This window comes from Myodes glareolus, chromosome 11, assembly GCF_982192425.1.
Source record: "Myodes glareolus chromosome 11, mMyoGla1.1, whole genome shotgun sequence".
Taxonomy (NCBI): domain Eukaryota; kingdom Metazoa; phylum Chordata; class Mammalia; order Rodentia; family Cricetidae; genus Myodes; species Myodes glareolus.
In genome coordinates, this window is record NC_142036.1 from 67,789,247 (window position 1) to 67,812,609 (window position 23,363).

The 23,363-nt window shown below is 41.5% G+C and overlaps 1 long non-coding RNA gene across 3 annotated transcripts in view; it reads right to left on the bottom strand.

The window, feature by feature from the left end:
• Nucleotides 1–4,008: 4,008 nt before the first annotated feature.
• LOC146892406 (uncharacterized) overlaps nucleotides 4,009–23,363 on the bottom strand; it is a 35,687-nt gene continuing 16,332 nt past the window's right edge. For 2 of the 3 annotated variants that reach the window (XR_015739246.1, XR_015739244.1), the window contains exons 4-6: nucleotides 11,884–11,990; nucleotides 8,372–9,645; nucleotides 4,009–5,285 (exon numbers count right to left, since the gene is read on the bottom strand). This is a non-coding gene — a long non-coding RNA (uncharacterized LOC146892406). Of the gene's footprint in view, nucleotides 5,286–8,371; nucleotides 9,646–11,883; nucleotides 12,005–23,363 lie in introns of all 3 variants that reach the window. The other variant, XR_015739245.1, reaches the window with a different exon arrangement.

A 23,363-nucleotide genomic window follows, 5' to 3' on the forward strand; every position in this document is an offset into this window, starting at 1 on the left:
TGTACTCGGGAATACAGTGTGGCCAACACTGGCAGCTTTAGTACATATTCGTCTCGCTGACAGAGTCAGAGAGTTTGAAAACGAGCCGTGGTGGAAAGCTGATGTAGATGAGGTCTCAGCTGACATCCTTATGCATCCGGTGCTTCATTGCGCTACACCATCGTTCAGTTAGTACTGTGGGCTTTAAGGTCTATGGAAAGCACATGGAGAAACTGAATCTCATAGAAGTTAAATAACTTGCCCAAGTTCTCACAAGTAGTGAAATTATTTATATCATGGATGCAGTGTGTGTGTGTGTGTGTGTGTGTGTGTGCGCGCGCACGCACATGTGTGTGTGCGCACACGTGCATGCGTGTGTGTGTTTGAGAGAGAGAGAGAGTATGTGTGTGCGTGTGTGTGTGTGTGTCTGTGTGTGTGTGTGTGTGTGTGGTGTGTATCATACCCTATACTTCAGAAAAGGGGAAAACCTTGATAAGTTACATCTGCAGACTGAATCTGAGAAAATGGGCATGAATAGATGTATTCTGGCTCCTTTTAGTTGCACAGTACAGAACTGAGACCAGTCTTATCAATGATGGGCTGTTGCCTTTTTATCTCTGTTCTGTTCTCAGACAGGAGGATCTCTTATTCTGGGGGCATAAAATGGACTTTGGAGATTTAACTCATGACAAAAGGAAACATGTTTTACCACTCTCATTTCTAGACAACCCCTGGAGTGCTGTGATTTTGTCCATCTTTGATCAAAGGTCCTTCCCAAAAGGCTGATTTTATGAAATTTCCTGATCTGTGTTAAATGGCATCACATTAGCATTGACATGAATGAGGAGCAAGGGGTGGGCTGGGCACAAAAGCCCGGTCTCTTAGGAGTTGATGTTTTTGATACTTTGTCAGTACTGGCTCAATAGCTGAACGAGAAGGCTCATAGGAGATAATGGGGGAAAGGTTGTCTGGGTAGAGAATGGACTACCTGTTACAGCTATAATTATAGGTGTTATTTGGGCTCTGTAAACCCATAAACACATTTCCCAGTATTAAAAAGAAGTTGAGCTAACTCCTGGGACTTGGTTATTTTCCTTATTTATTAGCCCAAGCCACGATCTATCCGGCTTCCCAAGAGAAACTCAGAAGTTTTAGCTGACTGACACTTCCTTGTTCCTATTTTCTATCCTCTGCAGCCCACGCTCTATCAGGGGTAGGGGCAACACTTCCCACCTTTACCAATATTAATTCTATCACTGAACTAAACTCTATCACAATCCCTTACTATATTTGTCAAAAGCCCTTACTCATCAAAATTCTATGTAAGCTAACACTGTTATTGCATAATGTCATTGCTTCAGTTAAACAGTACAGTTTAAGATAAAATCATCTTCATAATAATCAGTAGGTTAAAATGCCCAGTAGAACAGGATATTTCCTTGAGGCAATCACACCACATTAAGAGCAGTGGGGATTCCCCCTCACCCGTTCACACCAAGCCAGATACCAGAGAAAATAGCAGTGGCAAACACATGAAGGCACAGCAGCAGCAAGAGACATTCTGGAGCCGAAGCCCTCGGGGCTTTGCTTATCCGAGATTCACCCATTATTGCCTTGTATTCTCGTGGGCCAAATTCTTGAAGTTCAAGTGCCACCTGCTGTTCCTCTGATGCGGCTACTGAGATATGGTAACAGTTGTTTGAGGATCACTGAACATTTTATTGTTGTTGTTGTTATAAAGGGCTCTCATGTCAGGCATGGTGGCACATGCCTTTAATCCCAGCACTAGGAAGGCAGAGGAAGGTGTATCTCTTTGATCTTGACGTCAGCCTGGTCTACATAGTGAGTTCCAGGACAGCCAGAGCTACATAGTGAAACACTGTCCCAAAAAACAAACAAAAAGTTCTCTCATATTTTGTGTTGGTTATTGTTATCCTTGCTGTGAAAAAATACCTGCCAAAAGCAACGTAAAGACAAAAGGAGTTATTTTGGCTCACAGTTCAGGAGCATGTCTATCACAATGGGGAAAGCATGCATCAAGAGCATGTCTATCACAATGGGGAAAGCATGCATCAGGAGCATGTCTATCACAGTGGGGAAAGCATGCAGCAGGAGCATATCTATCACAGTGGGGAAAGCATGCATCAGGAGCATGTCTATCACAGTGGGGAAAGCATGCAGCAGGAGCATGTCTATCACAGTGAGGAAAGCTTGCAGCAGGAGCATGTCTATCACAGTGGGGAAAGCATGCAGCAGGAGCATATCTATCACAGTGGGGAAAGCATGCAGCAGGAGCATGTCTATCACAGTGGGGAAAGCATGCAGCAGGAGCATGTCTATCACAGTGGGGAAAGCTTGCAGCAGGAGCATGTCTATCACAGTGGGGAAAGCTTGCAGCAGGAGCATGTCTATCACAGTGGGGAAAGCTTGCAGCAGGAGCATGTCTATCACAGTGGGGAAAGCATGCAGCAGGAGCATGTCTATCACAGTGGGGAAAACATGCAGCAGGAGCATGTCTATCACAGTGGGGAAAGCTTGCAGCAGGAGCATGTCTATCACAGTGGGGAAAGCTTGCAGCAGGAGCATGTCTATCACAGTGGGGAAAGCTTGCAGCAGGAGCATGTCTATCACAGTGGGGAAAGCATGCAGCAGGAGCATGTCTATCACAGTGAGGAAAGCATGCAGCAGGAGCATGTCTATCACAGTGGGGAAAGCTTGCAGCAGGAGCATGTCTATCACAGTGGGGAAAGCTTGCAGCAGGAGCATGTCTATCACAGTGGGGAAAGCTTGCAGCAGGAGCATGTCTATCACAGTGGGGAAAGCATGCAGCAGGAGCATGAGTCACACCACACCTGCAATTAGGACAGAGAGACAAATGCCGCTGCTCAGATTAAAAATAAAAAAAAAGAAAGTTCCATTTAACCTTTTATATTGAAAGGTTTTTGAAATAACATGCGGTACTTGCCAAGCTATTAAAATTGCCTGTTAGGAGGAATCTAAATTGATAAAGGATTTAGCAGTGACTCATTCAGATCTGTAAAAGTCTGAATTATTTCAGTCCAGTAATCTCAGTTCTAAAAATATGTTACAAGGGGATAATGACAAAAAATTATACTCATGGACATGACTGTTACAATATTGATTATAACAAAGAAATGAGGGAATGATTATAGAATAATCCAAACAGGAACTGTTAGGTAATTTTGTTTTTAAAATAGAATAACGTGTAATATGCTTATAATTTAATATGAAATGCAAGTAAACTTATAATAATTACATTAACTGCACTTATTACCAAAGGAAACATACTTAAGGCTAAAGGACTTAAAAAAATCTAAATTGCTAAAAATAATTGAATTTTTGTGGTATAGAGGATTTTGTCTTCTGCTCATTCCTTTCAACATTTTGAGTGAGTGTAATTGTTCAAATAAGAGAAACCACAGGAATCGATCACGAATATACAGGTCTATCTGTGACTATAGGAAAGCAATTCATATTGTCTGGGAGTTCAAGGCTTCCAAAACCTGTTTACCCAAGTCTTTACCTGGAAAATAACTCTATATTTTTATATAAATTCCATAGCATTTTTATGGTTCTGAAAGCACATTACAGCTACATCAATGTTACTACTTTTAGATACTTTCCTCTGTTTTATTGTTCCCACTGTTGATAGACTTGCTGGCCAGGCTGGCAGCGAGTGGGGTGCCGGGCACTGCTGGAGGGCATCCAGGATGAATGTGACGCTGTGCACAGAAGTCCACAGTCTATGATCTTGGTATACGATCCCACATGCAAGTTAATGCCTACACACATCAGTGTTCCAAATGAACTCAGAGATCCACCTGCTTCTGCCTCTAAGTGGTAGAATTAAAGGTATGAGCCACCACACTAGGCAGAACTTATTGGTAATTATAAAAAAAATCTTTAAATAACCCAAATATTCTTCAGATGCATATAAACAAACTCTGGTATTTTCAAATAATGGAATACTCTTCGGCAATGAAAAAGAATTGACTACTGATGTATGCATTGACACTGACAAAGGCAAATGCTTATATTAAGTGAAGACCATTGTATTCGAAAGGTATGTACTGTGCAGTTCTGTTTCTATGATTACAGAAAACGCAAGGTAGCCGACAAGATAGACTTGTGGTTCCTAGGAGGATAGGAAGGAAAAGAAGGGGCTGAGGAGACAGTCAGTGGATAAAGTGCATTTACTCAAGCAAGAAGACTTGAGTTCATATCCTCAGAACACATGTAAAAGGCCAGGCACAGCTATGTGTGTCTGTAATCACAGAATTGGGAGGATACAGTAGAAACAGGCAAATCAAGGGGGACAGACGTCCACTCCGTCCAGCCAAAATGAGAAGTTCCAGGATCAGCAAGAAACCCTGTCTCAAAATAATAAGATGGAAAACCATAGAGGAAGACAATAGACATTAACATCAGGTCTGGGTGTGTGCATCTCAATGCATACACCACTAACACACACGCAGTCACACACACTCAAGGGAGAGTTTAGGAAGTGACAAAACTGTTTTGAGTCTTCTTTCTGGTGGAGGTTTTACATGGATACGCTTTGATAGAAACATAACTCTGCACCACAAGAATTGTACTCAACTATCTGTGAGAAGATTAAATGGGGCTTATAAGATGGCCCAGCGGGTAAGGGGATTGCTCCACATGGATGAAACTTGAGTTTAATCATTGGAACCCAGGTAAAGATGGAGGAGGGGATCAACCTCCACAAACTTGTCCTCTGGCCTTCACATGTATGGCATGGCATGCTCACTCACCTACACAGTTAATGAGAGTTTAGGTACAGCAGCCAGGTAGAGGACATTGTGGTGAGTCACGTTCCCTACAAAGGTGATGCTGAAGATGAGCCATGCTAGTGGGCTGCACACCTTGGGGGTGAGGGTTGAAGTCTTTCAGTAGTGACTTCCTCCTTTGAAAGGTCTCTCATGCCCTTGGAGGTACTGGTTCCCTTACCTTAGCATCAAGGTTTGATTCTGATTAAAGGGGGGAAAAGGGAAACCGATACTTCATAGAATCACCATTATAATGCTGGAAGGAGCTGGGAAGTCTCACACATATTAGCCCATTCTTTTCTCACAACAGGGTGCTATTATTCTCATTTTACATGCACATATATTGAGGCTAACTTTGATTAGGTAATCCAACAGAAGCACATTCAGAGACGTCTATCCTTAACTACCCTATCTAAGCCTACATGGCTGACTCCATCTTCCATGTGCTATTTGGGCTCAGAGTGGAGCCTGAGTCCCCAGTTGGCCCTGATTGTCCTCACTATGTAGAGGGCCGCAACCACACTCTCCACCATAGATGGCGCTGCACCGCCAGGTGAGCTAGAAAGCTCACATGTGTTGGTATTTTCCACTACTCCCAAGGTTTCACCTGGGACTGGGAGCAGTTGACCAATCCAGGAAAGACACGTCCAAAGCAGGGTCTGTTTCCTATATAAGGGATGGGTTCCATCTTATCTGGGTCCCCGGCCATGTGGCTTATGCTCTAGCTCCCAAGAGACATAAAGCTTTTCTGCAGAAGGATCCTATGTGTACCGCGTGGTTCTTGCTGGCGAGACGGAAGCGCGGGACATCTGGTGCTGATACCCGGGAAAAAGAAGAACTTTGCACCACCGGAGACCCCTTGGACACAAGGAGGATTCAGAACTGCAGGCATGCAAGCTTAGAGAGGTACGTTCTAAAGTCCAGAGAGCATATCAGAAACTGAGCAGCAGTGGGAGGTTGTGCGCGCACCCAGATAAGTTAAAAATGACCCTCCGGTAAAGAATGGGGGAGACAGAAAAGAAAATAAGTTAAAAAGGACCCCCCAGTGATTCTAGAAAGCAAAAATGGGGGAGAAGGCTGATTTACAAGGTCAAAAGCTTTATGTTATGTTATGTGTTTTGTCTTTTGTGTACCGGATAGGAGAAAGATATTCAAATTTAGAAACTGCTAAGGATATGATGTTTTGGAAAAGAGGTTCTGTTTTCGTCTCCACGGAGGGGGAGAGCCTAAGGGTGTACTTGGGATTTATGTGGTTTGAATCACCGAGACCTCCTGAAATGTTGTAATGTATACCCCTAAAATGCAGCGGCCCAATAACAGCAGGAAGCAGCCAAAGAGACTAAACGACGCCCAAATTCCCTTAAAGATTAAATGAGGTCCTTTCAAGCCTGCTTCTCTGAGTTCAGCTTTGCTCCATGCACCGGTTTGGGCTCGGAGTGGGTGCAGCTGGGGCTGGAGGGCGGCTGGAGCGGAGCTTTGCTCTGTGGCTATGGTGGGAGGCATATTGCGCAGGCTCAGTTGGTGCCTGGCCTGGAGGGTATCACAGCAGTACCGAGAATGAGAACGGTGCCACAAGCTGCCAGGTCAGAAGGCTTGCAATGTGCCTGAAACTGTGAGGGGCTCTGAGGCTGGAGTGGCTTCTGTTCCGCTTGGCTGAGCTGAGCTGTGCTGATCCTAGGTAACAAAGGCATAGCCTGGGGCAACGGGCGGGGCGAACAATGCTGGCTACTAGCCCGAGAGATTTTCCATCTGAATAAGGAACTGAAGAGATAGCATAGGGGTTAAGAATGCTGCCTGCTCTTCCAAGGGTCGTGAGTTCAATTCCCCAGTGACCACATGGCAGCTTACAACTATTTGGTTTTAAATCTAATGTTTCAGGATCCACAGGGAGGTAGATGCAAAAAGCCCTTATATTTTTAAAGTGATTGGGTCGTTGGCTGGGTCTGTGAGAGTTTGTTTACAGCTGCTTTTGCTGTGGCACAGGTGTTGAGAGTTTGCTAGTAGGGAAGCGGCCCTGTTCGCCGCCTCTCCCATTGGCCCCTTGAGCCGCAGGGGCTCTGGCGCGGACCTTGAGATGTTGCTGCCTGTGCCACCTCGGTCTGAGTGTCGGCTCCCGCCACACTCCGCCACCAACACAGCCTCAGAGAACTAGGCTAGCCCCGCGGGGAAGGCAGGGGCGCCTGGGGATGGAGCCACCACTTCCTGGCCTGGGACACAGGGATCCCCGCAGCAGCGAGCAGGTCCAGGGCCGCACACAGCCCTTGGATGGCGGGCGGGCTCTGGATCCCGAGGCCACCGTACCGACAAGGAATACGGGAGCCAATAAATCTTAAACCTAATATCAACAAACAGGGCCTGGGTTTTTCCTAGGCGCCACTGGGACAGCACGGCCTATATCATAAAAAACAGAGACCCTCAATCAGTTATCTACCACAGTGGCTACAGCCCTGGATCAACAGGCTACCATAGATACATCTATTAGAGGTAGAATAAAAAACAGATGGATAGCTTATGACAGCTTGCCCAATTGGGCTGTAAATGGAAAACTCCAGCCTTATGTGTGACCAGTGTACTATATGAGAACTTTATAAAAGTGGCTAACTTGTCCCGAGAATTGTCTTTGTATCTTGCAGGAGAATTTTGATGATTTGCTGTCCTCCTTGAGACGGTCCATCGTGACAATCAACTCCACGCGAGTGGACATAAGCCTGGCCAAAGGATTCCAGTCCTGGATTGTGTCCTTCATCCCCTACTTCAAAGAATGGGTGGGGGTGGAAGTGTTTTGGAACGGTCCTACGCTATGGAATAGTGTTTCTCCTCTGGATGGTCTACTGACTCTAATCCCAAAATCGTAGGGACAAAGTGGTTATTGCACAAGCGCTGGCTGCCCTGGAACAGGGGCCTCTGCTTATGTGTGGTTATCTATGTTAAAGCAGTAAGGTTTAAGCCAACCAGCTCCTGCACCCCTAGGACAATGGTCCATTGCACAGGGTGGAGTGCTTGGCTTAGCTAGCCCTGAAGGTTGTCGAGCTGAAGAGCATCGCACAGAGAATGGCCCTCTCTGAGAGATAAGTCGCTCTGCTTAAGGGTTTCCTGCCGTATATTCCCTTTCCCAGAAAATTGGCAGAGGGCAGGCCGGATAGGTTCCAGGTGTCATGAGCCTAGGGACAGATTCCGTGTAAGCCCATTTTAATGTTTTCATTTTGGGAAGTGCGACCTCTATCTTTACCTTCCTAGGGAGTTGCCTTTCTGCAAAGAAGTAAAATTAGGGGGAGATGTAGAGGGCCGCAACCACACTCTCCACCATAGATGGCGCTGCACCGCCAGGTGAGCTAGAAAGCTCACATGTGTTGGTATTTTCCACTACTCCCAAGGTTTCACCTGGGACTGGGAGCAGTTGACCAATCCAGGAAAGACACGTCCAAAGCAGGGTCTGTTTCCTATATAAGGGATGGGTTCCATCTTATCTGGGTCCCCGGCCATGTGGCTTATGCTCTAGCTCCCAAGAGACATAAAGCTTTTCTGCAGAAGGATCCTATGTGTACCGCGTGGTTCTTGCTGGCGAGACGGAAGCGCGGGACATCACTACTTCTGCCTACAGACCATGTTGGTACATAAACAAACAACCCTTGTCTTACGCAGTTCAGGAGCTTTCTGCCTTCATGAATTAGAGTCTTGACTGTGTATATGAGGGAAGGTTAAGTAGCTCAAAAGTCTCTGGAGGTAGAGGCAGAGACAAAAGGAACAAAGGCAGAAGAGACAAAAGAAGGACTTGGGAAAGGTAAAAATATTGAGCTACAGTGAGGAGTCACAAGGCAAATCTTGCTCCTTTCTATGGTATGGAAAGTCCTTCTGTATATATGTTGTTTTTGTTGGTTAATAAATAAAGCTGCTTTCAGTCAATGGCTTAGTAGAATATAGCTAGGCTGGAAGAGAGATAGAGAGATAGAGAGAGAGAGTAGGAGGAGTCAAGGAGATGCCATGTAGCTGCCACAGGGGAAAGACACGAGTTGCTAGCTGGAACCTTGCTGATCAGCCACAAACTTTGTGGTGAAATATAAAATAATAAAAATGGGTTAAATTAAGATGTAAGAGCTAGTCAATAATAAGCTAGAGCTAATAGGCCAAGTAGTAATTTAATTGAGACAGTTTCTATGATGTGGGATTCCCCTCTGTATACTCTCTGTATACTGTGAATATCATTGGTTAATAAAGGAACTGCTTCAGGCCTATAGCAGAGCTATAGGGGAACAGAGCTAGGTGGGGGAAACTAAACTGAATGCTGGGAGAAAGGAGGCGGAGTCAGGGAGAAGCCATGGAGCCACTGCTGGAGACAGATGTGCTGAAACTTTGCTGGTAGGCCAAACCTCATGGTGATGCACAGATTAATGGAGATGGGTTAAATTAAGATGTAAGAGTTAGCCAATAAGAAGCTAATGGGACAAGTGGTGATTTAAATAATATAGTTTCTGTGTGATTATTTCAGGACTAACTAGTGGTCCTCCTTACAACATTCTATGTGGTTATTTTGATATTTCACGGTATGGGCAGCTGGGAATGAGCTAGCGGCCTCCACCAACATTTGTCATACACAATGACCTGAGTTTTCAGTTTACACACCACTGAGGAGCCAAGTTTTGAGTTTGTCAATCAAACACATGAACAAGTTGGCCAGAGCTCAACCCTTGCAGTCTTAGCTTTGTTTGTAGTTTATATTCTGAGGAAAAGTTGGTGCCAAACAGAAGATGGAGAGTGTCTCTGAATCTTACGTCTGCTGTTTCCTGTTCATCATCCAGGCAAGTCTCCTGCTGCTCCACCGGTCTTCAGTGTGACAGATGCGAGCAGTCACCAATCCCTGGTGAAATAGAAGTAGATGTGACAGACATGACAAAGGCCATGTTGAAGAAGAAGTTTTGCTGAACTCTACAGAAAAGGGAACATGGGATATGCTTGAATACTGCTCACTCAAAATTCTCACATCTTCCCACACTTCTGGGAATGTATTGGAAATGTCCACCTTATACCTTTATGATTTCATAAGACCGTATGTCTAGCTTAGCCTGTGGATCATAAAGAGAAATTAAATGTGGCTCTTCCAGATCTAGTAGTTGCTGCCTTTGGCATGAGACTGGCAGCCTGTGAGAAGATTCTTTCTTTGTAGTTAGTCCCTGCTTGACTACAAGAGGGAGGCCCCACTAAGTTTTGATGGACATGTTGCTTGAAGTTCCTGAGATCTGGGCATGCTTATTTCCACTACATAACCCATTCAGACTGGCACAATGTCTTTTTGTTTTGTATGACGCTTGCTGGGTTTGATGCCTTGGCAGGCTCAGAATAATAATTGATGTCCTTTATTTCTGGTTAAACAGGAAATGATCTGGCCTCTTAAGGCAATATGATATAATATGCCTCAAAACAAAAAGATAGAATAGTGTTTGAGATGATTTAAAAATGAAGTGTCCAAAGTTCTGTCATAGTTGAGAACAATTGAATTAATTCTCTTATCTTAAAACAATTAAGTGAATTAAGCTTCCATATGCCTCTATTACAATGTTTCTTTTTCAAAAAAAGCACAGTGAACCTACAAATAAAATTTTATATCAACAGAAACAATGTAATTGGGAATGATGGTTCACAGCTATGATCCCAGAACCTGGGAGGCAAGAGAACTTGAGACCAGAGAGGGCCACATAAAGAGTTAGGGCCAATTTGGGCTATGTAGTAAAACCTTGTCTCAAAAAGTCACAGCTATGCCTGGTGGTGCAGGCCAGCAATCCCAGATATTCTGGATACCAGACCAAGCTTTTTTTTTTTAAAAAAAAAATGTCTTATTTTACTGCTTTTAATAGAAATTGAAGGTGTGTCACTTCCTTGTTAATTGTATCTTTCTTTACACCACCTTGTAGGGGGACATTTTCTCTCTTGCAGGCCAACTCCCAAATAACCACACAGAGACTTTTTATTAATTAAGAAAGCTTAGCTAATAATTTAGGCTTGTTCCTAACTAGCTCTTACAACTTAAGTTAATCCACATTTTTTTGCTAATCTATGTTCTACCACAAGGCTTTCATCTCTATCCCATTTTGTGTGTCTGACTAGGTCCATGTCTGTCTGGCTTCCTCACCCTTCTTCTTCCTAGCATTCTCTCCCCGACAATTCTGCCCAGCTATTATTGGCCACTTAGCTTTTTATAAAACCAGTTACAGTGGCTTATCTTCACACAGCATAAAGGAATATTCCACAACACTGCCCAACGTTAACATTTCTGCCTCCCAATAACCTCCCTTTCCACCTGTCTCCTACCATTTCAGAGAAGGTTTAACGTTTTCTTTTTATCTCCCTAAACTAATACACCACCCTTTCAAGAAGCCTTTTTTCAGCGCATGTTCTTCTTTACTGTCTTGACTTTCCATTTTGCATTTCCAGCACCCTTCCCTACTCCCGATTAGTTTCTCCTCTTTCTGTGGATTACCCCAGAAGGTACAGGTCTGGTGCCCCTCACAAACAATGTCAGTGTATGTTTTTCCCTCACTGTTGCCTGGGTTAGATTTTCTATTTTGATCCAATTGTAGTCAATATAAATTTCAATTAGCCAGAATCTTAGGATGCAAAAGAAGGATAGATATACTGAGAGTTTTGGGAAGAGCAGCCCCTTCTCTGTTATAACTCCTCTGTGACTAATGAAGCTACTGTGTTGGACGCCGAAAGCCATTCTGCTCTTCTTTGGCCAGTTCTCCATGTGAAATGCAAGTGTTTTGCTAAGTTTCCTTGATGCCACTGCTAGCTCCAGGGGTCTCAGGCCCTGCCACTTGACTAGCCTGTTTTTAGAGCTTTTCAAGGGCCATTCCTTTTAATAAATGCTTATTTGCACTGGTGAAATGGAACCCAAGTGGGTTCCATGGAAACAACCATTTCTCTGATGGTTTTGCTTTAACTGGCTAGGCTGAACTCAATTTTCAGAATTCTCTTTCCTTTTTGTTTGCATTTTGAGGCAGCCACACAGACATCCTTGTAGAAGGTTTAAACGGCAAAAATGAAGCTCTAGCCACTATTAAAAAGCCGCATACACATTGTCAGTCACCCTCTGGCTCACCCCGGTTGGCTGGATCTGTCTTCTGAATTTGTCTTCAGCTTCTTCAGCTCCCAGGAGAGATGTGTTTAGCTCCATGACTGAGGATCCCAGTCTCTCCTGCAGGATACCTATGCCATCAAGACTTAGTGAAAATGACACAAATTTCAGTTCGTCCTGCCAACTTACCCTTTCTCTCCTGCATTTTATACATGTCTTCTTTCCTCAATGGGTCACACTAGGAACTTCAAACTCTAATACCAGGTGAAATTAATAGCCGTACAGAGACTTTTAGATCAGTTTTTCAATTGATGTCAAAGCCCTGCAATACCGTGCTGTGTATATAGTATATATTCTATATTATAAATTTTGAAGTGACCCTAGCCAAATAAGCAAGGCAAGCATGACTCTGGCAGGCCTTGCCCTTCTCTCCCATTCTCTCTGCCTTGCTAAAAACTGTTAGATTACAATTCTAAAGCTAGCGATAAGATCTATTCCCTTATTTGGCCACTTCCTCCTCCTGAGGCTGACTACTGAGGTCCAACTACCAAAGTGTTGAAGTCTAGCAATCAAAAACCCCTGTTGGCTCATCTAAATAACATGCCCAATTAAAATTAAATGTTCCATTCTAACTCAGGGTTTCGCCCTTTACCTTTATAAAATGCTTTTTCCTGTGGGCTGTGTTTGTGTCCTCTCTATGCAGAGGCAGTTCTTTGTCCCTCTGAGACAAACACCTCTTCCTCCTCTCCCTCGCCCCTTTCCCCCTCTCCCTGTTCCCTTGCTCTCCCCCTCTTCCTTTATCCCCTGTCTTTGTCTCTTATTCTCTGTCCTTTGTCTTTCTGGGGCAAATAAATCTCTTTTGTGCTGAGAACCTGATCTTGGGGTGTCTTGAGCTGACTTTGAGGTCACTACAAATTTTAGTTAGCCAGAATAATAGGGTGCAAGAAAAAGATACAGAAATGCCGAAAGCTCCAGATAAAGGAATATACATGTGATATATGTAATTTATACAATATGATATTTGGAGTATATATTTAATTGGCCTATCACCCATCTGTCTATCCATTTTCTGTCATCTATTTATTTACCACTTTTTTAGCCTATTTATTTATTATCTATTTTATTTATACCTTTATATTCTATGTTTCTTATTAAATTTTGATTTAATAATTTCCATATGATAATGACTCACTTTACTTCCTGCTATTTCATCTCAAAGTTTGAGGATAGATATTAGTATTTCATAAGGTAATTTTTAGTTACGTTGTTTCTCATGGGGGGGTTACTTTAATGTCTTTACTTTTTGGCACATGACTTTATCCAAATAAGTTAGGAATAATGGTTAACCACAATGAATGTAGGTGTTGGACTTTTGTAACCATTTTTCTCCAGGTGCTTTCTGGGAGAAAAATAATTAAAACCCTGTGTCTGTTTGAGAATTATATAAATATGACTCTAGTAACTTTAGTTCTAGGCTTGAAAAATTCACTAGGATTTTTAAAAAATAGGTCACTCGTTTCACTTCCAGACATGATTAAATACCTAACATCTCCATGTGTGCAAGTAGAAAACTAGACAAACACACAGAGTCACCTTTCAGTCATTGGATCCCAAATAATGCAAGATTTTGATTCCCCAACGAAAGAGGAACAAGGAGGAGCCACTACATGACCACCTGAGACCTCCACTCACAATGACAATTTAGACAGCCACATAGAAAAGGGATTTTATTGTCATATGTCAGCCTGGCTCAGTTGAGAGAGAAAGGTGTGAGGAGGGTGAGGTGGCTGGAATGTGTGCAGCAGGACGCTGTGGAAGGAAGGGAGTCATGCCAAAATTAGAGCTTCAGCAATGTGCATGCTGCCCGAGACTTTGACTGAACACAAGCCACAGAGAAAAAGAATACAGTTCTAGAAAGCCAAGCAACGATTGAATTCATAGGTTGAAAACGAATCAGAATTCGCAGCGGTCTTGGGGAATGTTTGAATTCTAATAAGATCTAGTAAAGAACCTGTGTTGTTCAGGTTGCATTCAGCACAGACTGCAAAAATGTCATACCTTAGCAGTGAAATTAAGTTAGCCCCAGAATAAGTCTCCTATAGCTTTGCTGTACGAGATTAAACGCAAGCCTTCAAAATGGCCTAGCAGACCAGAGGGAAACATATCTTTATAATGAAATGAAATGAAGAAACCTGTAAAATGTAGCCACGCACTGATGTAACTGGCATCCCATTTAACATGACTAGTGGGCTGCAGATGTACCTCCGGGGCGGAGCACTTGCTTAGCTGCAAAAGGACGGACCTTCATTCAGTGCTCAGGGGGAACGTGAGCATGCTAAGAAGCAGAAAAGCACACCTCCAAGCCAGAGGAAATGTCAGATAATGGAAAGAATCCCAGACAGGACTTTAAAACAGCTGTTGTCAATATGTGCTGGGATTTGTAGAAAACATAAGATAATGAATGGAGAAAGAAAATACAGGAAAATCGTCAACAAATGCAACTTTAGACATAAGCACACATCATCTGACATCATAAATTCAGTAGATGAGCTTCAAAAAAGATTTAACAAGAGGGGATAAAATATTCTTAAACTTAAATATGTGCAATAGAATTCGTTTAAACCAGAGACAAAGAGAAAGTGCACAGATACTAAATGATCTATAGAAAAAATTTAAGCTGTCTAGTTAGGGTTCCCTGAAAAGGAACAAAAAAATGAATAAATAATAACCCAAACTCCCCAAATTTGATGAAAATCATAAATCTTCATATCCAATAAATTCAACAAACTTCAAGAACGATAACCATGAAATATCATGACATATAATAATCCTGGTTAAATATTTTTTCTCAAAAGGAAAACATCAAAAAATAGAAAAAAAGACAAGAATGATAAGTGAATTTCCATCAAAAATAGTGAAGGCAGAAGACAATGGAATATCATTTTTAAATTACTAAAGAAAAGAAATTGTTGCCAGGAAGTGATGGTGCATTCCTTTGATCTCAGCACTCTGGAAGACGAAACAGATAGGTCTTTGAGTTCAAGGCCAGACCAGTCTACAAAGCAAGTTCCAGGACAGTCAGGACCATCACACAGAGAAACCCTGTTTTGAAAAAATAAAAACAAAAGAAAGAAAGAAAGAAAGAAAGGAAGGAAGGAAGGAAGGAAGGAAGGAAGGAAGGAAGGAAGGAAGGAAGGAATAATTGTCAGCCTCTCATTTCATAGTGGGAGAAGAATATTCCTTAAGTTAACAGGAAAATAAGAGTTGGATATGATGGCACACACTTTTAATATCAGCACTCCAGAGGCAGGTGGATCTCTGTATGTTTGAGTTCAACATTGCCTACATAATGAGCTCCATGGCAGTCAGGACTATGTAGAGAGACCCTGTCTGAAAAGACAGACAGATAGGACAGATAGGACAGACATTGTCATAGGTCCTCTTTCAGAGGACCCAGGTTGGTGACTCCTGTCCCAGAGTGTCCAACACCATCTTCTGGCCTCCATGGGAACTGCATGCAAATAAATTACCCAAACACACACAAGCAAAATACCTATATACATTAAAAAGAAAAAAAAAACACGTTAAAGAAAGTAAACTACAGTAAGTTTAAAATGAATATTTTAAAGCTAGAGATACCATTTGTAAAGAGAGTGAGAGAGATGGCAATGACAATATTAAAACATAGTACTTAAAACATCTCAAGAAAAAAAAGAAGGTTGAAGAGAAAAAAGAAAATTTTAGATGAACACTAGTTTAATAATATTTGAAATTAGTATGATTACAGCCAGGGCTGAAATATAGTTCAGTGGTAGAATATTTTCTTAGCAAGTAAAGAGCCCTGAGTTCAATCATTTGCACTGCAAGGTAGAAAAAGTCCAAACACACACACATATATATGTGATTCACACACTTATATACATATAAGTATATCACATATTCACATAACAATGCATATATTAAATAAGCACATGGTATAAACAAGTCAATTAAAGGGAGTAATTGGACTAGTGAGGTAGTTCAGCAGGTCAAAGTGTTTGTTGATTGACCTATGATTTGAGGTGATTCCCCAAGTACCATATGGTGGAAGGAGACATTGGTTCCCCTATGTTATCCTCAGACCTCCACATGTAATGCACAGGTTCTCATGAACATATATAAATACATACACTAAATAAATATATGAACAAACAAATAAAATGTAATAAAATATTCAAGGAAGCAGAACTTTCAAGATCAAAACTAAATAAATATCAAGGAAACTTGATCAAGCAAGATCTAAAGTAAAAAAAGATGGAGTTCTGCCTTTAAAAGGGGAAGTGGCTCCTATTTAGAATTATCTTTCCAAGGTGATTATAAAATTATAAGCAAAAGCTAGCAGAAACTATACGGGTGTCATCCTGGCCTGAGCAGAACCACACTGAAGTAGAACTGTTGACTTGCATGGCCCTATTTTTGAAGACAGGCAAACACACCAAGTCTCCCCAAGAGTTCACAATGGTCCCTGCTGCATCAGCGACCACAGAGGCCACATGCCCCACCTACACCTGGAGGAAGAGGTAAGTGTCTGAGCTCCCGACTGGGTAGTCCTGTTCTCTAGGCCCTAGCCCCCAGGGGAACATCCCTATCCCCATCTGCAGCAGCCCCAGGGACCAGGTAGAAGCATCCTCCCTGCTCCCAACCATCCCCGACAGCATCAGTGACCACCAGAGCCACAGACCCCCACCTGCACCTGGAGAAAGAGTGACCACTGGAGCCACAGGCCCCATTTGTACTGATTGAAGAAGTGTGACCCATAGAGGCACAGGCTCCACTTGCACCAAATGGAGGAAGAGGGGGTAGACTGCAGTGTAAGAAAACATTCAACTACAGAAAGCAATATGGCAATACCAGAAACTGGTGGTCCTACAATGGCAAGACCTGTACATTCCAACACTGAAGAAGCAGAAGAAAATGGCCTTTAAAATACCATTATGAAGATGTCCTTAAAGAAGAAATAAAAATTTCCCTTAAAGAAATAGAGGAAAAGACAAACAAAAAATATTGGAAGAAATCAATATCCCTTAAAGAAAGCCAGGAAAACCAAGTAAAAACAAACAAGTGAGGGAAAAAGTCCAAGGCTAGAAGATTGAAATAGAAGCAATAAAGAAAACACAAGGTGAGGGAATTCTGGAAATGGAAAAAATCTGGGTAAATTATCAGGAAAAACAGATACAAGTACAACCAAGAGAATGCAAGAGATGAAAGACTTGGACATTGAAGATACACTAGAGGAAACAGATTCATCGGTCAAAGAAAATATTAATTCCAAAAAATTCTTAACACAAAGATCAAGAAAATCTGGGATACCATGAAAAGACAAAACCTAGGAATAATAGGGATAGAAGAATTCCAGCTCAAAGACACAGAAAATAAGTTCAATAGAACCATAGAAGAAAACTTTTTCAGCCTAAAGAAGAATATGCCTATGAAGGTACAAGAAGCTTACAGAACACCATATAGACTGGACCAAAAATAAAGTCCCCTCACCATATAAAAATCAAAAAACTAAACAAAAAGAATAAAGAAAAATATTAAGAGCTACAAAGGAAAATAGCTAAGTAACATAAAGGCAGACCTATTAGAATTACACCTGAGTTCTCAGTGGAAACTCTGAAAGCCAGGAAAGTCCTGGTCAGATAAGCTGCAGACACTAACAGTTCACTAAATAGACAAACGCTTATCCAAACAACCTAAAAGGCAGAGAAAATATCAAAATTAACAAAATCAGAAATGAAAAGGTGGATATAAGAAGAGACACTGAGGAAACCCAGAGAATCATTAGGTCATACTTTGAAAACCTTAACTCCAAAAAATGTAAAATGTAAAAGAAATGGACAATTTTTTGGATAAGTACCACATACCAAAATTAAATCAAGACCAAATAATCAATTTAAATAGACCTATAACCCCCAAGGAAATAGAATCAGTCATTAAAAGTCTCCCAACCAAAAAAAGCCCAGGACCAGATGGTTTTAGTGGAGAATTCTACCAGAGTTTCAAAGAGTTAATATCAACACTCCTCAAACTGTTCCACATAATAGAAATATAAGGAACATTGTCAAATTCTTTTTTATGAGGCTACAATTACTCTGATACCAAAAACACACAAATATACAACTAAGAAAGAGAATTACAGACCAGTCTCTCTCATGAACAATGATCATCTCATTGGATGCTAAAAAAGCCTTAAACAAAATCCAACATCCCTTCATGATAAAGGTCTTGGAGCAATCAGGGATACAAGGAACATACCAAAACATAATAAAGGAGATATACTGCAAGTTAACAGCCAACGTTAAACTAAGTGGAGAGAAACTCAAAGTGATTTCATTAAAGTCAGAAACAAGACAAAGCTGCCCACTCTTTCCATATCTATTCAATATAGTACTGGAAGGTCTAGCTAGAGCAACAAAAGAAGATCAAGGGGATACAAATTGGAAGGGAAGAAGTCAAACTTTCACTATTTGCAAACCATATGATAATATATAATCCCAAAAGTTCTACCAGGGAACTCCTACAACTGATAAACACTTTCGAAAATGTGGAAGGATGCAAGATTAACTTAAAAAAATCAGTAACCCTCATACATACAAAAAATAAAAGGACAAAGAAAGAAATCAAGGAACACCACCCTTTACAATAGCCATAAATAACATAAAATATCTTGGGGTAATTATAACCAAACATGAAAAAGACCTGTACAAAAAGATCTTTAAATCTTTGAAGAAAGAAATTGAAGATGACACCAGAAAATGGAAAGATCTCCCATGCTCTTGAATAGGTATGATCAGCATAATAAAAATGACAATCTTACCAAAAGGAATCTACAGATTCAATACAACACCCACCAAAATCCCAGCAAAATTTTTCACAGACCTCGAAAGAATGGTACTCAACTTCATATGGAAAAGCAAAAAACCCAGTATAGCCAAAACAATCCTGTACAATAAAGGAACTTTCAGAGGCATCACAATCCCTGACTTCAAACTCTACTACAGAGCTACAGTGTTTTTCATCAACACCATTTAAGTGTTTCTTGGTAGGACCTCTTAAAAAGCTGCAGGGTTTTTGCAGCTAAAGCTGAGTCAGGAAGCCTTCTAGCAAGCAGAGCAGATCCGAGAAATTGCTGCTACCAATAAGCCATGTTTAGTGTTGTTATTTTGTTCTAGAATTACTTCCCAAGCTGTCTCAGGCTTTATGTGGATGCAGTTGTCCATACGTTGGCGCCATTCATAACATGAGGGCCTGCTTGTTGGGGTTTCTGTCCTGCCCAGTTCCCACAGCCGGTATGTCCCAAAGAAAACCACACAGAGGTCTACGTAAGTTATAAACTGATTGGCCCATTAGCTCAGGCTTCGTATTAGCTTTTATGACTTATATTAACCCATTATTCTTATCTATGTTAGCCACATGGCTCAGTACCTTTTTCAGCGGGGCAGGTCACATCTTGCTTCTTCGGTGTCTGGACAGGACTGGGGAGGAATGGGCTTCCTCCTTCCCAGAATTCTCCTGTTCTCTTTGACAGCCTCTACTTTCTGTCTGGTTGTCCTGCCTATACTACCTGCCTGGCTACTGACCAACCAGCGTTTATTTAAAACATAATTGACAGAATACAGAATTGGACTCCAGTTTACTCCCTACTATGCTTTAAGGCTTTGACTTTAACCCTTGTATTCAAGCATATTAGCAACAACAAAGAAGGGATCCATGAGCTCAGTTAAGCGTTGAGTATTCTGTTAATGCAGGAAAGAAGCTCCAGGGCCTTGCCTAGTGGTCAGGCAAATCCCTAATGGAATTTGTTTAGCTTCTGTTCAATAGTCTCCCGTCTCAATAGTATTGAAGATGTTTGTTGGCTCTGTGTGTGTGTGTGTGTGTGTGTGTGTGTGTGTGTGTGCTTGGTGAGTTGCATGTGTTTGGTGACAGAGTCCCTGTAGGTATCCCAAGCTAACCTAGGATCTGCAATTCTCCTACTCCAGCCTCCCAAGTGATGCAGTTACAATTGTCCACCACCACACTTTGTCAGGATCAAATATCTTGTATGCTATAATGAATCTTTTTTTTTTCTGGTTTCTCTGTGTATCCCTGGCTATCCTGGCACTCTGGAACTTGCTCTGTAAACCAGGCTAGTCTTAAACTCACAGAGATCTACCTATTTCTGCCTCTGAGTGCCAGGATTAAAGGTGTATGCCACCACCACCCAGTTCTATAATGATTCTTGGGCTAAGATTTAGCTTTATTTAAGAGTAGTATTTAAGATATTCATAACAACAACAGTAACAATCTTGATTGAGTACTGGAGGCAAATCATAAGTGGAAAATTCACTTCTGGGCGCCTAATAAGAGAGCATAAAACTGAATGTCTGCCATATGCTTCTGGTCATGTATTTGATGTCCCACATGCTACTGCAGCTGGGTGTCTGTTTTATTCTTTCTCATGCTGCTTCTCAGATTGGATGCTTTCTATTGATTGGTTTTCAAGCTTTCTCTTCTGCTGCTTCAATTTTCTCTTCATCTCATAAAGCAATTTATCTTTTCCATGTAAGATGCCACAGCTCTTCAGTGTCAAAAATTCCATTTGATTTTTAAAACAAGTTCTATTTACTTGATAATACTACCCTATTTGTTCCATACTGTTGAAATATTTTGTCTTTGGATATAAACATATGTGAAAGGGAGGGAATGAGAAGAAAGAATAAAAGAAGAAGAGGAGAGACTAGTTTCTGCTATCTCCAAACCTTGGTGATCTTGAGGTATATTTTGATTAAGTGCATTTTGTTGGGAGCTATTTCAAATATTTTGTACCTCTAGTAATTTTTATTACAACATGGCCATTATGAAAAATATATTTTAGGATGACTGGATTCATCTGTTCTAGGATTTTAGATAGTTTGTTTGCCTCCAACTTTACCATTTGATATTTCACATAAATGCACTGGACCTTTTTGGCTTGTCTTCCATGTTTGTCCTATGCTGTGCCCCTCCCATGGGGCAGTGTGTGGAGGTAATTCTCACCTAGTTAATGCTTCCACTTAATGTTATGCTTGATTTTTGCAACTTTCTGGTGCCTTCAAATAATGATTGTGTGTGTGTGTGTGTGTGTGTGTGTGTGTGTGTGTGTGTTACCTAGGCTATGTAACTATTACCTTGGAAGGGCCTAGCCTGAAACAGGTACTTTCTATTACTGTAATCAGAGCACCCACTCAGAAACATACACTCAAATCAAGTACCTTTGGGTGCTTCTTTTGCACAGTGAAGCTTGAGAGCAGCTATCTTAGACAAACTTCTGTATTTAACTCTGTCTTCCGAGACATTATTTTCCTTTCTCCAAAGAAGATGCTAAACCCTTCAGGTACATTAGTCACAGGTCTGTAAAACTGGGAGAAAGGACTATAAGCTTGGGGACAATGTTTCCTACAAAGTGTGTTTCTTCACTGCTATCTCCACCAAGTGGCTGGCAACTGTTAGTTAAACTCAGAAGAATACTGTAACAGAGAGAAAATAGTAGTGCTATCCCATAGTACCTTGACTTTAGATGTGGCAAAGTTTAAGGTAGAAATCCAGCAACAAAGAAGCACCCCAATGACTCCTTTAAATAGCAGCAAAATTTGTTTATATAATTTGATAGGGTATTTTTTTTGTTTTTTTTTTTTGTTTTTTGTTTTTTCGAGACAGGGTTTCTCTGTAGCTTTGGAGCCTATCCTGGAACTAGCTCTTGTACACCAGACTTGCCTCAAACTCACAGAGATTCACCTGCCTCTGCCTCCTGAGTACTGGGATTAAAGGCATGCGCCACCACCGCCCAGCTTAATAGAGTAATTTTTATACACATTAAAGTTTAGCAATTGGGCTAGAAAAAACTGGGAGTAATACAAAGAAAGTCTCTGGATAGCGAGTGGATTTCAAATTGTCTCTCTGTCCAGTAACTCTAAAGTTTGAAGAATTGTGTGGTGGCTAAGTAGAGGTTGCTCTTTGCTTGTTTGGTTTTGTTTTTAAGACATAATCATTCTATATAATTAAGGCTATCAACCTTCCTGTTTCTTCTTCCAGACTTCTGGGATTACAAGCCATACTCAGATGAGAGTTTCTTTTTTTTAATTGATTTTTATTGAGCTCTGCTTCTCCCCTTCAACCCTCTCCCAAGGTCCCTATGCTCTCAATTTACTCAGGAGATCTTGTCTTTTTCTACTTCCCATGTAGATTAGATCCATATCTGTCTCTCTTAGGGTCCTCATTGTTGTCTAGGTTCTCTGGGACTGTGATTTGTGGGCTGGTTTTCTTTGCTTTATGTTTCAACAGCTGGGAGTTCTTTAAAGTTTCCCTTTGACTAGGCTATGACTTGTATTTTAGAATTCATGCTCACAATAAAAACTTACTCTGATACTTATTAGCTATGCAATATTCATCAAACTACTTAAATTTTCTGGGTCTTGGTTTCATCTATAAAATGGGGCAATGATGAGATAACTCATTCTGGTTTTGCAGAGAACCTGGGTTTATTTCCCAGCACTGCATCCAGGTAGTCACAACAGTCTACAGTTCTAGTTTCAGAAGATTCAATGCCCTTTTCTGGCCTCTGTGTTCAGCATCCCCCCCCAACACACACACACAAACACACCTTTCAATCTTTAGAAACAAGCTTTCCAGTCAGGCATGGTGATGTAGACCTGTAGTCTTAGTATTCACAAGGCTGAGACAGAAGAGTCTGAGGTTGGTAGTGATGTGAGAACTTGTCTAGAAACACAAAACAAAGGTGTTGGGGAGATGGCCCAGCGAGTCAAGATGTTAACTGTACAAGCTTGGTGATCTCTCATTGATAGTTGGAATCCATGTGATCTCACGTTGATTGCTTGAATCCATGTAAAAAGCCAGATGTAGTAGCACATTTTCAAAGACAGTCAGACAGACAGACAGACAGATGATAGACTAACAGACACACAGACACAGACACACAGACACAGAGAGAGACAGGGAGAGAGGGAGGGAGGGAGGGAGGGAGAGAGAGAGAGAGAGAGAGAGAGAGAGAGAGAGAATAATAAAATAAACTTTCTATATTAAAGTCTAGGTGGAGTTTGTGGCGACAAGAGTGAACATCTTACAATGCTCCCTGATTTTACACATCCCTGGAGACGGTGGTACCCAGAAGACAACAAAACAATCTTTAAAGTACTGAGAGAAAGGCTATACTTTCACCTATAGCCCTATACCGAATGAACATATCTTTGAAAACTGAAGATGAAATAAAAACATTATTTTTAGACATGAAAAACCTAAAAGATGTCATCAACCATCCCATCTGCCTTGAACAAAATGTTTCACTCCTGCTTCCTCCCTGCTCCACGTTAGGAAGCTGCTGGCTTCTAGGAAGGGAGAGTCAGTTTTCTTCGGAGCTGAGCCCCAGGTAGGTTGCCATGTTAGTGGATAGCCTCACACCTGTGGGCATATGACCAGCACTAATTGGACTC